Here is a 12818-nt window from a genome sequence, read left to right as displayed (position 1 = left end):
TGGTTTTTGCAACTGACAAATTTATCTTCTCTCAAATGATTTGGCAGTGATGCTATTTTGTAAAGTAAATTAACTAATGGAAAAATTGTAAAGTCTTGAGGAGCTCCAGTAGGGGATTCCATTTCCATTATTAACTTGCTACTGTAGACTGTACATAGTGGAAACTGAATTTAAAAGTGTTATGCAGAGTTTTTAACCTAAATCGTTAAACTTTATTTTGTCATTTTTTTTGGTTATGATTTTCCTTTCAACTGTAGTAGGTCATAGATAGCTACAAGTTGGCATTTATGGGCAATAATTGGAGTGAAAATTGACAGTGACACTTCATTTCCACTTTGGACAGTATTTATAATTTGTGACTCATGACGGAGTTATGTATAGGCAACGTTTGTTCATACCAATGCATATTTGTCATAGGTATGTGTTATAATATTTTTCAAGTTACAACTACTATATACTAATATGTTTAGTAATCCCAATAGTTCACACAAAAGAGAACTGGAAATTTAAGATGTCCAAAATCATATTGTGTACTAAAGGTTTGGGATGACTACATAAATAAAGATGGGAAAACACTATAACTTACAAGCCTGGGCACTGAAATCACCAAACTTGAATATAACTCCACTACTTAGAGTCAGTCCTGCTAAAATGCAACATATTTGCTCCTAAAATTCAGCATGCTTTTCAAAATTACACATTGAAAACCACAGGACTTATGGGAAAATGGTGTTATGGGACAATACTCAAAAACTCAGTGACACATTTAAAAAAGATCATAAGTGTTAAATAGATAATAAATAAATTCTGCCATATATTTGGCACTTTATATTGAAAAATACCTGAATTCCCTTGTGGAAGCGGAAGAGGTTGCAGCTTATGAGTTGTGAAGTGATGGAAAGAGGATTATTTGAAGTCAGAAGGAAAGTTATAGTACCAGATCTGAATAGGTATCAGTCACAACTCACATCGTGAACTGAGATAGCTGGTTAATGTCTGAGTGTGTGCTTTTGGTGTACTCCTGTATGACTTAGTTCAGTTGGTTCAGTTTTCTGTATTCACCTTATGTTTCTTATGGATGAAGTCACTCATAAGCAAAATGAAATCGGAGTTATGCTTAAATTGTTCCCTGATGTATCAGTTGGATTGGGACAAATTTGCATTTTCAGAATAAGTATTACAGCAGAGCTGATTATACCATCTAGTTAGCTCTGGCACATTACTTAACCTCTCAGAGCCTTGATTTTCTCATGTGTAACATAGGAATAGTAGTATTGACCTCGTAGGAGTTTGAGGAGGATTAAATGAAAGTCTACATACAAGTTTAAAATAGAATATGGTATATGTTTGTTACAAAGGAAGGAATTTTCTATAACTCCTATTTAGAAATCATCCCATCTGGAGAAATTAAAAATGTATGTTTTTGTAATTTTTACTTCTTCAGTTAGACATAGATGTTTTATATGTAGATTTAGTGTTTTGTAGATAATTTAAGTCTATGTGTGTAATTCAGTTAGTTGCTACCAGCAGTGATGCTTTGCTTTACCCATGGGTACATGATAAAAATACATGATAGAAAGTTAGCATGTTCTTATTGCTTAATTTTTTCTGTAATCATCAATTTATTTGTTAAAATAGTACAGTTATTTAACAGCTAGCTAACTGACACTATTTCATCATCTTTCTTCTTTCCCTTACATTCATTGTCTTAATCTTTCATCTTTAGTATTATCATAATATAATCAAATTCTTCTGTCCTCTGCCCCTTTCCTGTTTCTAGCACTAAGATTTGCCTTTATCTTCCCCCAATTCATTCATCCTCCATACCACTGCCAAAGTGACAGGGATCAGGCTATTTCCTTGCTAGAATTTTCTCCACACCTCCCAGCCACCTCTTCCTATGACACCAGGCACTGAAGGCATCCTAGATGATCTAATTCTTGTCTGTCCTGTTGGAGATGTCTGGATCATATCTGTCTGGTCAGGTCCCTTATATCCTTCCTTCATGTATCTCTCTCCCACAACAACATTACACTGTATAATAATATTTTTCACATTTATGGCCTCACTGAAGTCTAAGTTCTTTGTGTTCAGAGATTTTGTATTACTGTCTCTTGGGTCTAGCATATACTAGATGTCCAATCAGTATTAGGGAAATGAATGAAGGAAGGAAGGAACAATGAAGAAAATGTAGGTCAAAATGTTTAAAAATTGAACACCTAGGTTCAAGTTAATGAATTAGTTCAGCTTTTATCATTCATTGTTTAATTTCATATTTCTTTGTCTTTTTAGCTGAAAAGAGGACAATGTATTTTAAGTATCTCGACAATATAATGTAGTGGTCAAGAGAACAGTCTGTGAAGCTAGACTGAAGACTCGTTGGTTAGATTTCTCGCTCACCTACTTACTCATTTGATGAAGGTCAGCAATTTACTAAACCTCTCAGTGCCATAGTTTCTTTACCTGGTAAATGAGAATAATAATAGTATTTGTTTCATCAACTTACTATAATGAGTAAATAAACTGTTACTGCTAAAGTGTCTAGAATTTTAGGTGGCATATGGTGAATAATAGATGTTTCCTATTCTTGTTGTTCTTAATTATTATGAACTAATGACCTGCCCTTAAGTTGCAAAGACTTTTTTCCTATAACTTGCATTAAGTTTCAAGGACTTTTTTCCTATCATTGCTCTAGAGCATCTTTGCTTATACCATTCTCTCCTACTTCTGATGTGATGTTTCTTCTCAGTTGAATAAAGAAAATCTTACCAGATTCAGGTGTGAGTTAGTGATTAAAGGAAATCAAGGCTAATCTACTTCACCCAGTTTTGATGCTTTATAAGGCCAACCACCTTTTGTAGTGATTATTAGGCATTGATTGTATTTGTATTATTGCTACATATATTATGCACTTAATATGTTTAGCTATTAAAGATGAGTAAGAAAATATTTATTTTATTTTTATTTCAATAGTTTTTGGGGAACTGGTGCTTTTTGGTTACATGGATAAATTCTTTAGTGGTGATTTCTGAGATTTTGGCGCACCATCACCCATGCAGCATATACTGTACCCAGTGTATACTCTTTTATCCCTTATCCGCCTCCATCCCTTCTTCCTGAGTCCCCAAAGCCCATTATTGTGCCTTTGTGTCCTCATAGTACAGCTCCCACTTATAAGTGAGAACATATGATATTTAGGTTTCCATTTATATATTCCATTTAGTGTATACATATACTTTATCCACTCATTGATTGATGGGCATTTAGGCTGGTTCCATATTTTTGCAACTGTGAATTGTGCTGCTATAAACATATGTGTGCAAGTGTCTTTTTCATTTAATTACTTATTTTTCTCTGGGTAGATACCCAGGAGTGGGATTCCTGGATCAAATGATGGTGCTACTTGTAGTTCTTTAAGGAATCTCCACACTGTTTTCCATAGTGGTTGTATTAGTTTACGTTTCCACCAGCAGTGTAAAAGTGTTCCCTTTTTACCACATCCACTCTAACATCTATTATTTTTTGATTTTTTATATTATGACCATTCTTACAGGAGTGAGGTGGTATCTCATTGTGGTTTTGATTTGCATTACCCTGATCATTAGTGATGTTGAACATTTTTTCGTATGTTTGTTGGTCATTTGCACATCTTCTTTCAGGAATTGTCTATTCATGTCCTTTGCCCACTTTTTGATGGGATTGTTTGTATTTTTTCTTGCTGATTTTTGTCAGTTCATTGTAGATTCTGGATATTAGTCCTTTGTTGGATGCATAGTTTGTGAATATTTTCTTCTACTCTGTGGGTTGTTTACTCTGCTGATTATTTCTTTTGCTGTATAGAAACTTTTTGGTTTAATTAAGTCCCATCTATTTATCTTTATTTTTATTGCATTTGCTTTTGGGTTTTTGGTCATTAACTTTTTGCCTAAGCCAATGTCTAGAAGAGTTTGTCTAATGTTGTTTTCTAGAATCCTTATGTTTCTGGTCTTAGACTTAAGTCTTTGATCCATCTTGAGTCGATTTTTTGTATAAGGTGAAAGATGAAGATCCAGCTTCATTCTTCTACATGTAGCTTGCCAATTATCCCAGCATCATTTGTTGAATAAGGTGTCTTTTCTCCACTTTATGTTTTTGTTTGCGTTGTCGAAGATCAGTTGGCTCTAAATATTTGGCTTTATTTTTGAGTTCTCTATTCTGTTCTATTGCTCTATATGCCTATTTTTATACCAGTACCATGCTGTTTTGGTAACTATAGCTTTGTAGTATAATTTGAAGTCAGGTAATATGCCTCCAAATTTGTTCTTTTTGCTTAGTCTTGTTTTGGCTATGTGGGATCTTTATTTGGTCCCCTACGAATTTTAGGATTTTTTTTCTAGATCTGTGAAAAATGATGATGGTAGTTTGATGAGAATTGCATTGAATTTGTAGATTGCTTTTGGCAGTATGCTCATGTTCACAATGTGAATTCTCCCCATCCATGAGCATGGGATGTATTTCTATTTCTTTGTGTCATTGGTGATTTATTTCAGCAGTATTTTGTAGTTTTCCTTGTAGAGATCTTTCACCTCCTTGGTTAGGTATATTCCTAAGTATTTTATTTATTTTGCAGCTGTTGTCAAAGTGTTTGAGTTCTTGATTTGATTCTCAGCTTGGTTGTTGTTAGTATATAGCAGTGCTACTGATTTGTGTACATTCATTTTGTATCCTGAAACTACTGAATTCATTTATCAAATCTAGGCGCTTTTTGGATGAGTCTTTAGGGTTTTCTAGGTATATGATCATATTGTCAATGAACGTTGAGAGTTTGACTTCCTCTTTACCAATTCAGATGCCCCTTATTTCTTTCTGTTTTGTCTGATTGCTCTGGCTAGGACTTCCAGCACTATGTTGAATAGAAGTGATGAAAGTGGGCATCCTTGTCTTGTTCCATTTCTCAGGGATAATTCTTTCCAATTTTCCCTGTTCAGTATAATATTGGCTGTACATTTGTCATAGATGGGTTTTATTTCTTTTAAGTGTATCCCCTCTATATCGGTTTTGGCTGAGGGTTTTAATCATAAAGGGATGCTGGACTTGTCAAATGTGTTTTCTTCATCTGTTGAGACAATCATATGATTTTTGTTTTAAATTCTGTTTATGCGATGTGTCACATTTATTGAAACCCACTGATCATAATGTATTTTCTTTTTTATATGCTGTATATTCAGTTAGCTAGTATTTTGTTAAGGATCTTTGCATCTGTGTTCATCAGGAACATTGTTCTTTGGTTTCCTTTTTTTGTTATGTCCTGGTTTTGGTATTAGGGTGATACTGGCTTCAGAGAATTATTTAGGGAGAATTTCTTCTTTTACTATCTTTTGGAATAGTTTCAGTAAGTGGCGTCAGTTCTTCTTTGAATGTCTGATAGAATTTAGCTGTGAATCCATCTGCTCCTGGACTTGTTTTTGTTGGCAATTTTTTTTTTATTACTGTTTTAATCTCACTACTTGTTATTTGTCTGTTCAGAGTTTCTGTTTCTTCCTGAATCAATCTAGGATAGTTGTATATTTCCAGTAATTTATCCGTCTCCTCTAGATTTTCTAGTGTTTGTGTATAAAGGTATTCATAGTAGCCTTGAATGATCTTTTGTATTTCTTTGATATCAGTTGTAATATCTCCCATGTTGTTTCTAATTGAGCTTATTTGGATCTTCTCTCTTCTTTTCTCAGTTAATCTTTTACTGGTGTATCTATTTTGTTTATCTTTTCAAAGAACCAGCTTTATGTTTCACTTTATTTTGCATTTTTTTGTTTCAATTTCATTTAGTTCTGCTCTGATCTTTGTTATTTATTTTCTTCTGCTGGCTTTGGGTTTGGTTTGTTCTTGTTTCCTCAGTTCCTTGAGGTATGACTTTAGATTGTCTATTTGTGCTCTTTCAGATTATTTGATTTAGGCATTTAATGCTATGAACTTTCCTGTTAGCACTGCTTTTGCTATATTCCAGATTTTAGTGAGTTTTGTCACTGTTATCATTCAGTTCAAAGAATTTTTAATTTTTTTATCTTGATTTCATTTTTGACCCAAAGATCATTCAAGAGTAGATTATTTGGTTACTATGTATTTGTATTGCTTCGAAGGTTCCTTTTGGAGTTAATTTCCAGTTTTATTCCACTGTAGTCTGAGAGGATACTTGACATACTTTTGATTTTGTTATATTTATTGAGACTTGTTTTGTGGCCTATCTCTTGCAGAACGTTCCATGTGCTGATGAAAATAATGTATATTCTGCAGTTGTTGGGTAGAATGTTCTGTAAATATGTTGGTTCCATTTGTTCTAGGGTATAGTTTAAGTTCGTTGTTTCTATGTTGACTTGCTGTCTTGATGACCTGTCTAGTGCTGTCAGTGGAATATTGGAGTCCCCCACTATTATTGTGTTGCTGTCTACCTCATTTCTTAGGTCTAGTAGTAATTGTTTTACAAATTTTGGAGCTCTAGTTTTAGGTCCATATATATTTAGAATTGTGATATTTTCTTGTTGGACTTATTCTTTTATTATATAATGTCCCTCTTTGTCTTTTTTATTATTATTGTTGTTGCTTTAAAGTCTGTTTTGTCTAACGTAAGAATGGCTGTTCCTGCTCGCTTTTAGTTTCCATTTGCATGAAATATTGTTTTCCACTCTACCTTAAGTTTAGTGAGTCCTTATGTGGTAGTGAGTCTCTTGAAGACAGTAGATACTTGGTTGGTGGATTTTTATGCATTCTGCCATTCTGCTTTTTTTTTTTTTTTTTTTTTTTTTGAGACGGAGTTTAGCTCTTGTTGCCCAGGCTGGAGTGCAATGACTCAATCTCTGGTCACTGCAACTTCCGCCTTCGGGGTTCAAGCGATTCTCCTGCCTCAGCCTCCCAAGTAGCTGAGATTACAGACATGTACCACCACGCCTGACTAATTTTGTATTTTTAGTAGAGACGAGGGTTCTCCATGTTGGTCAGGCTGGTCTCGAACTCTCGACCTCAGGTGATGCGCCCATCTCAGCCTCCCAAAGTGCTGGAATTACAGGCGTGAGCCACCACTCCTGGCAGTTCTGCATATTTTAAGTGGAGCATTTAGGCCCTTTATGTTCAATATCAGTATTGAGATGTAATGTACTGTAGTAGTTATCATGCTGGTTGTTACCTGAATACCTTGTTTTTCTTTTCAATGTGTTATTGTTTTATAGGCTCTGTGAGATTTATCCTTTAAGGAGGTTCTATTTTGGTGTATTTCAAGGTTTTGTTTCAAGATTTAGAACTTCTTTCAGCATTTCTTGTAGTGCTGGCTTGGTAGTAATGATTCTCTCAGCATTTGTTTGGCTGAAAAAGGCTTTATCTTTCCCTCATTTATGAAGCTTAGTTTTCCTGGATACAAAATGCTTGGCTGATAATTATTTTGTTTCAGGAGGCTCAAGATAGGACCTCAATCTTTCCTGGCTTGTAAGGTTTCTGGTGAGAAATCTGCTGTTAATCTTACAGGGGAAATTTCCCTCATAGGTTGCCTGATGCTTTTGTCTCACAGATCTTAAGATTCTTTCCTTCGTCTTGATTTTAGATAACCTGATGACTATGTGCTTAGGCAATGATCTTCTTGCGATGAATTTCCCATGTGTTCTTTGAGTTTATTCTATTTGAATGTCTAGATGTCTAGCTAGACTAGGGAAGTTTTCCTCAAATAAGTTTTCCACACTTTAGATTTCTCTTCTTCCTCAGGAACACCAGTTCAGCTGTGAATCCATCTGTTCCTGGACTTGTTTTTATTGGCAGTTTTTTTTTTATTACTGTTTTAATCTCACAACTTGTTATTTTACGTAATCTCAAATTTCTTGGAGTCTGTCTGCACTTAAAATTTTGTTTTGTCTTTGTCTTTTGGATTAATTTAAAGCCTTGTCTTCATGCTCTGAAGTTCTTTCCTCTACTTGTTCTAGTCTATTTTTGAAACCTTCTAGTAGATTTTATGTTTCTCTAAGTGTGTCTTTCATTTCCAGAAGTCTTCATTGTTTTGTTTGTTTGTTTGTTTGTTTTTTGTACCTATTTCTCTGTAGCATTTTTCATCCGTATTCTGTACTTAAAAAAAAAATTAGGTTGCTTTTCACCTATCTTTGGTGTCTCCTTGAGTAACTTAATAATCAATGTTCTGAATTCTTTTTTTTTTTTGAGATGGAGTCTTGCTCTGTCTCCCAGGCTGGAGTGCAGTGGCGCAACCCAGCTCACTGCAACCTTCACCTCCCGGGTTCAAGCGATTCTCCCGTGTCAGCCTCCTGAGTAGCTGGGAATACAGGCGTGTGCCACAACACCTGGCTAACTTTTATAATTTTAGTAGAGATGGAGTTCTACCATGTTGGCCAGGCTGGTCTCAATCCACCCGCCTTGGCCTCCCAAAGTGCTGAGATTATAGGCATGAGCCACTGCACCTGGCCTCTTCTGAATTCTTTATGTGGCAATGCAGAGATTTCTTCTTGGTTTAGATCCATTGCTGGTGAACTATTGTGATCTTCTGGGGGTATGATAGAACCCTGGTTTGTCATATTACCAGAATTACTTTTCTGGTGCCTTCTCATTTTGGTAGACTGGTTCAGTGAAAAAGCCTGGAACTCAAGGCCTGCTGTTCACATTCTTTTGTCCCACACGGTGACCCCTTGATGTTGTGCTCTCCCCTTTTTCCTAGGAATGGGGCTTCCTGAGAGCCAGACTATAGTGATTGTTACTGCTTTTCTGGGTCTAGCCACCCAGTGGGGCTACCAGGCTCCAGGCTGGTGCTGGGGAATGTCTGCTGAGAGTCCTGTGATGTTATCCATCTTCAGGTTTCCCAGCCATGGATACCAGCAACCTGCTGTGCTGGAGGTGGCAAGGGAGTGATTTACACTATGCAAGAGTCCTTGGTTATAGATATGTTTAGTGTGCTGGCTTTTTTGAATGCTGATTATGCTAGCAATGAAGTTGTTCTGTGGACAGACTCAGGACCTTTGGTTAGGCAGGGTATTGCAAGCAGTGAAATTAGCTGTTTTCTCATTCTTGGGAGCAGGGTTATTCTGTCATGAGTTGATGTAATTGCCTGAGTTGGGTGGTGCTCTGAAGAAAGCGCCAGGTGTGGCAGTAGTAGGGGGATCTAAGCTTGCTCTAAGTTGGCCAAGATAAATATGGTAAGTATTCTGGCTTCTCAGGTGATGGGGCCATAAAGCTCCCAAAAGTTATGTCTCTTGTATTTGGCTACCAGTGCGGGTAAAGAAATACCATCAGGTAGGGGCATGCTGAGGTGAGTCTGGCCTCAGACTGTTGTTGTTTGGAGCTTGCCATGGCCACTATGGAGGATGGGGAGGGGGTGGTTCGCAGGCCAACGGGGTTATTTTCCATAGGGGATTAGGGCTGATTCTGCTGTGTCATATAATTCATCAGTGAAGTGAGGGATAGTCAGTAGTGAAAGGCCTCACCCAGCTCCCACACAGTTCTAGAGGCTGGTCTTGTTCCCATAGTACCCCACTCAGACCTTGCCCCAGGCTGATAAAGCAAGCATGGCTTTCAGGCCTCACCCCTCCCAGTCTGCCCACATTGTCGGCATGGGCTCCTGTACTTGTGTCTATAGCAGTTCCCTTTTGCCCCCCTGAATTCTGCTGAGGTAAATTTGTGCCCAGTCAGAATTATTACAAATTTCAGTTGGGAGCTTCGTTCACCCTGCGACCCCCTCCCTAATTACGCTGACTGCCTTCCCCAAGGGCCCCTGTGAGATATATGAAGGTTGGCTTCCCTGTGCTCGTGTTATATAGACTGGGAGTTCCTCCAAAGCGCTTTCTGCTGCTGCTTCTGCTTTTGTATTTCGTGTGGCTCCCTAATCCATTTCAGCTTTATGTAAGGTAAATCCTTCTCCTGTTATCTGGAGTTTCACATTCTTCAGTGGGGATGTGTGTTCAGATGCAGATTTTCCCCCTCTCATACTTTGGGAACTCACAGTTTTTCTCCTGTCTCATGGAATCTGCAGCAGTGTGCCATTTGTTTCAAAGGATCTGTGAATGCTTTCAGTTTTTCTGGTATGTTGCTGCAGTGCTTCTTGGAGCAAAAGCTTGTGGTGTGAGTCTCCACATGCTGTTCTGTCCATCCAAGTGGGAGCTGCTTGTTAGACCTGTCTCCTATCTGCCATCTTCCCCTACTTCTGTCAAGAAAATATATTTTTTAAACAGAATGTGACCTGATGCTTCACCAAAATTTTTGGCACACAACAATTGTTTGTAAAATATAATAGAGGTTGTTTTATGAAATTAGAACAATTTTCATTTTGTGTTTTTATTGCCAATTATATTTTTAAGTGTTATTTACCTGAATATCTTTTTAAGTCATAAAACTTTAGCCTCGATTTTAATTTATGAAAATAAAATAATAAAAATAGTGACCTTCATCGGAAGGATAGGCTGCAGATTTAATGACAGTCTGACTTAAAAGGGGGATGGACTTTTAATAAGCACTGCATTTATATACTTGAGGTAGCTAGGAATTTTTTTTCTTCTAAAATTTAAGGTGATGGCACTAAGATGATGGCAGTGCCACCAAACATGTCGATCATTAGGGGATTGGATGCTATTCTCTGACACTAGACTTGAAGTCAGTATTGCAGTAATAATACAAGTGCATTATTGACATTATGATTTACTTAGCTTTTTTCAGATTTATTGAGGTATAATTTAAATAGTGTAAAATTCACTGTCATAAGTGTTGAATGATTTTTAGTAAATTTATAGAGTTGTGTAATCATAACTGTAATTCAGGTGTAAAACATTACTCACCTCCCCCTAAAATTCTTTTGATCCTATTTGTACCCAGTCTCTATTCTTATAACTATTCCTCTTGATTGGCTTTCTGTCTTCATATATTTGCCTTTTCTGGGCATTTCATATAAATGAAATCTCACACACACACACACACACACACACACACACACACACAGTATTTTTTCATCTGGCCTCTCTTATATAGTGTAATGTTTTTGAGGGATGTTCATGATGTATCAATATTTCCTCAGGTTTTGCTGCTAAAAAATATTCCATTGTATGGACATGCCATTTTTTTTTTTATGCCATTTACCAATTGATGGACATTTGGGTATTGTTTGCTTTTTTGCCTTATGAGTAATGTGACTGTGAAAATCTGCATACAAATCTTTGGACATATGTTCTCTGTTCTTTGGATGGATTGCTAGGAGTGGAATTGCTCGGAGTGGGTTTTATGAGAAGTTCATGTTTAACATATTAAGAAAATGTCCAACTGTTTTCCAAAACGGTTGTATCATTTTACATTCTCAGTAGCAATATATGAGGATTTTGATTTTTCCACATCCTCCCTAGTACTTCTTATTATCTGTCTTTTTCATTATTGTTATCCTAGTTGGTGGGAAATATATCTCATTGTGTGTTTGATTTGCATGTTCTTAATGACTAATACTGTTGAGCATCTTTTTATTTTGTTATTGTCCATTTGTATATCTTCTTTGGAGAAACATGTATTCAAATCTTACAATTTAAAAATGTGATTATCTTCTTATTAAGCTTTAAGTATTCTTTTTATATTCTGAGTACAAGTCCTCCAAATATATGATATGCAAGTAATTTCTCCCTATTTTTGGCATGTCCTTTCATAAGCTTAAAATTGTTTTTTTGAAATGAAAAAGTTTTTCATTTTAATTAAGTTCAGTTTGTCAATTTTGTCACTTAACTGCTGGTGCTTTATAAGTTGGGTGTTTTTGTCCTCAATCTTATATCTTTGTTTCTTGGTTTCTGCTTTACTGTCTTTCTGTTAAATAAATATTTTTTAGTTTACCATTTATATTTCTCTGTTCACTTAGTATTATTATTATTATTTCTTTGTGGTTCTAGGAATTACAATTTGCAAATTTGTTATAATCTGCTGCAGAATAATAATACCTTAATTGTGGTAAAATACTGAAATATTGTTCTAATATATATTCTCCTCTTTTTTGTTCTGTTATTGTCATATAGATTACATTGGTATATGTTGGTATACATAGACATATGGTATGTGTAAACCTGATGTACATTGTTGTAATTGTTGCTTTTCATAATATGTCTTTAAAAGAAGCTAAGGGAAGAAATGTGAAAAAGTATCTTTAGAGGGTCTTTTATATTTACCCCCATATTTAACTTTTCGAGTGTTCTTCTTCTTCTTTTTTTTTTTTTTGCTTGATTGATTTGAGTTATCATGTAATGTCATTTCCTTTCAAACCGAAAGACTTGTCTTAGTATTTCTTACAAGGTAGGTCTTCTAGCAACACATTCTCTCAGGCTTTTTCTTTTCTTTTTTCAATCTATGAATGTCTTTTTTTTCTCCTTTATTTTTAAAAAATAGTATTGCTGGATTTAGAATTCTTAGTTGACATTTCTTTTTCTTTTGACCCTGCTAACATATTCCATTGCTTCTTGTCTTCACTTTTTAAAAAATGAGAAATCAGCTATTAATCCAATTGTAATTTCCTTTTATGGAATGCATCATTTATCTTATGCTTCTGTTAATAATCTCTCTTTTGTCTTGAGTCTCTTTGAATTTATCTTATCTGGAGTTTGCTAAGACTGGATGTGTAGATTAATGTTTTTCATTACATTTGGAATATTTTTGGCCATATTTCCGTAATTATTTTTGTCCCCTTTTTTTCTTTCTTCTCCTTCTGAGACTCTGTTATACACACATTGATACACTTCTGTGTCCAGAACACTTAGGATGTTCTGTGAGGGTCTGATATTTCTTTTTTATTCTTTTTATCCTCTTCAGAATTGATATTTTCTATACATCTGTGTTCAAGTTCA

At 35.6% G+C, this 12818-nt stretch overlaps 1 protein-coding gene across 10 annotated transcripts in view; it reads left to right on the top strand.

The window, feature by feature from the left end:
• The window catches only part of SUPT3H (SPT3 homolog, SAGA and STAGA complex component), a 532460-nt gene that overhangs the window by 213845 nt on the left and 305797 nt on the right, over positions 1-12818 (top strand). Inside the window, exon 3 of one of the 10 annotated variants that reach the window (XM_021936738.2) lies at positions 2293-2421. The exons of the other annotated variants lie outside the window; for them this stretch is intronic. The gene's annotated coding sequence lies outside the window, so the exon portion shown is untranslated. The remainder of the gene's footprint in view (positions 1-2292; positions 2422-12818) is intronic. 10 annotated transcript variants of the gene reach the window in all.

This window comes from Papio anubis, chromosome 6, assembly GCF_008728515.1.
Source record: "Papio anubis isolate 15944 chromosome 6, Panubis1.0, whole genome shotgun sequence".
Classification (NCBI taxonomy): domain Eukaryota; kingdom Metazoa; phylum Chordata; class Mammalia; order Primates; family Cercopithecidae; genus Papio; species Papio anubis.
The sequence above is the reverse complement of the archived record's forward strand: the minus strand, read 5'-3'. Positions and strand labels throughout refer to the sequence as shown.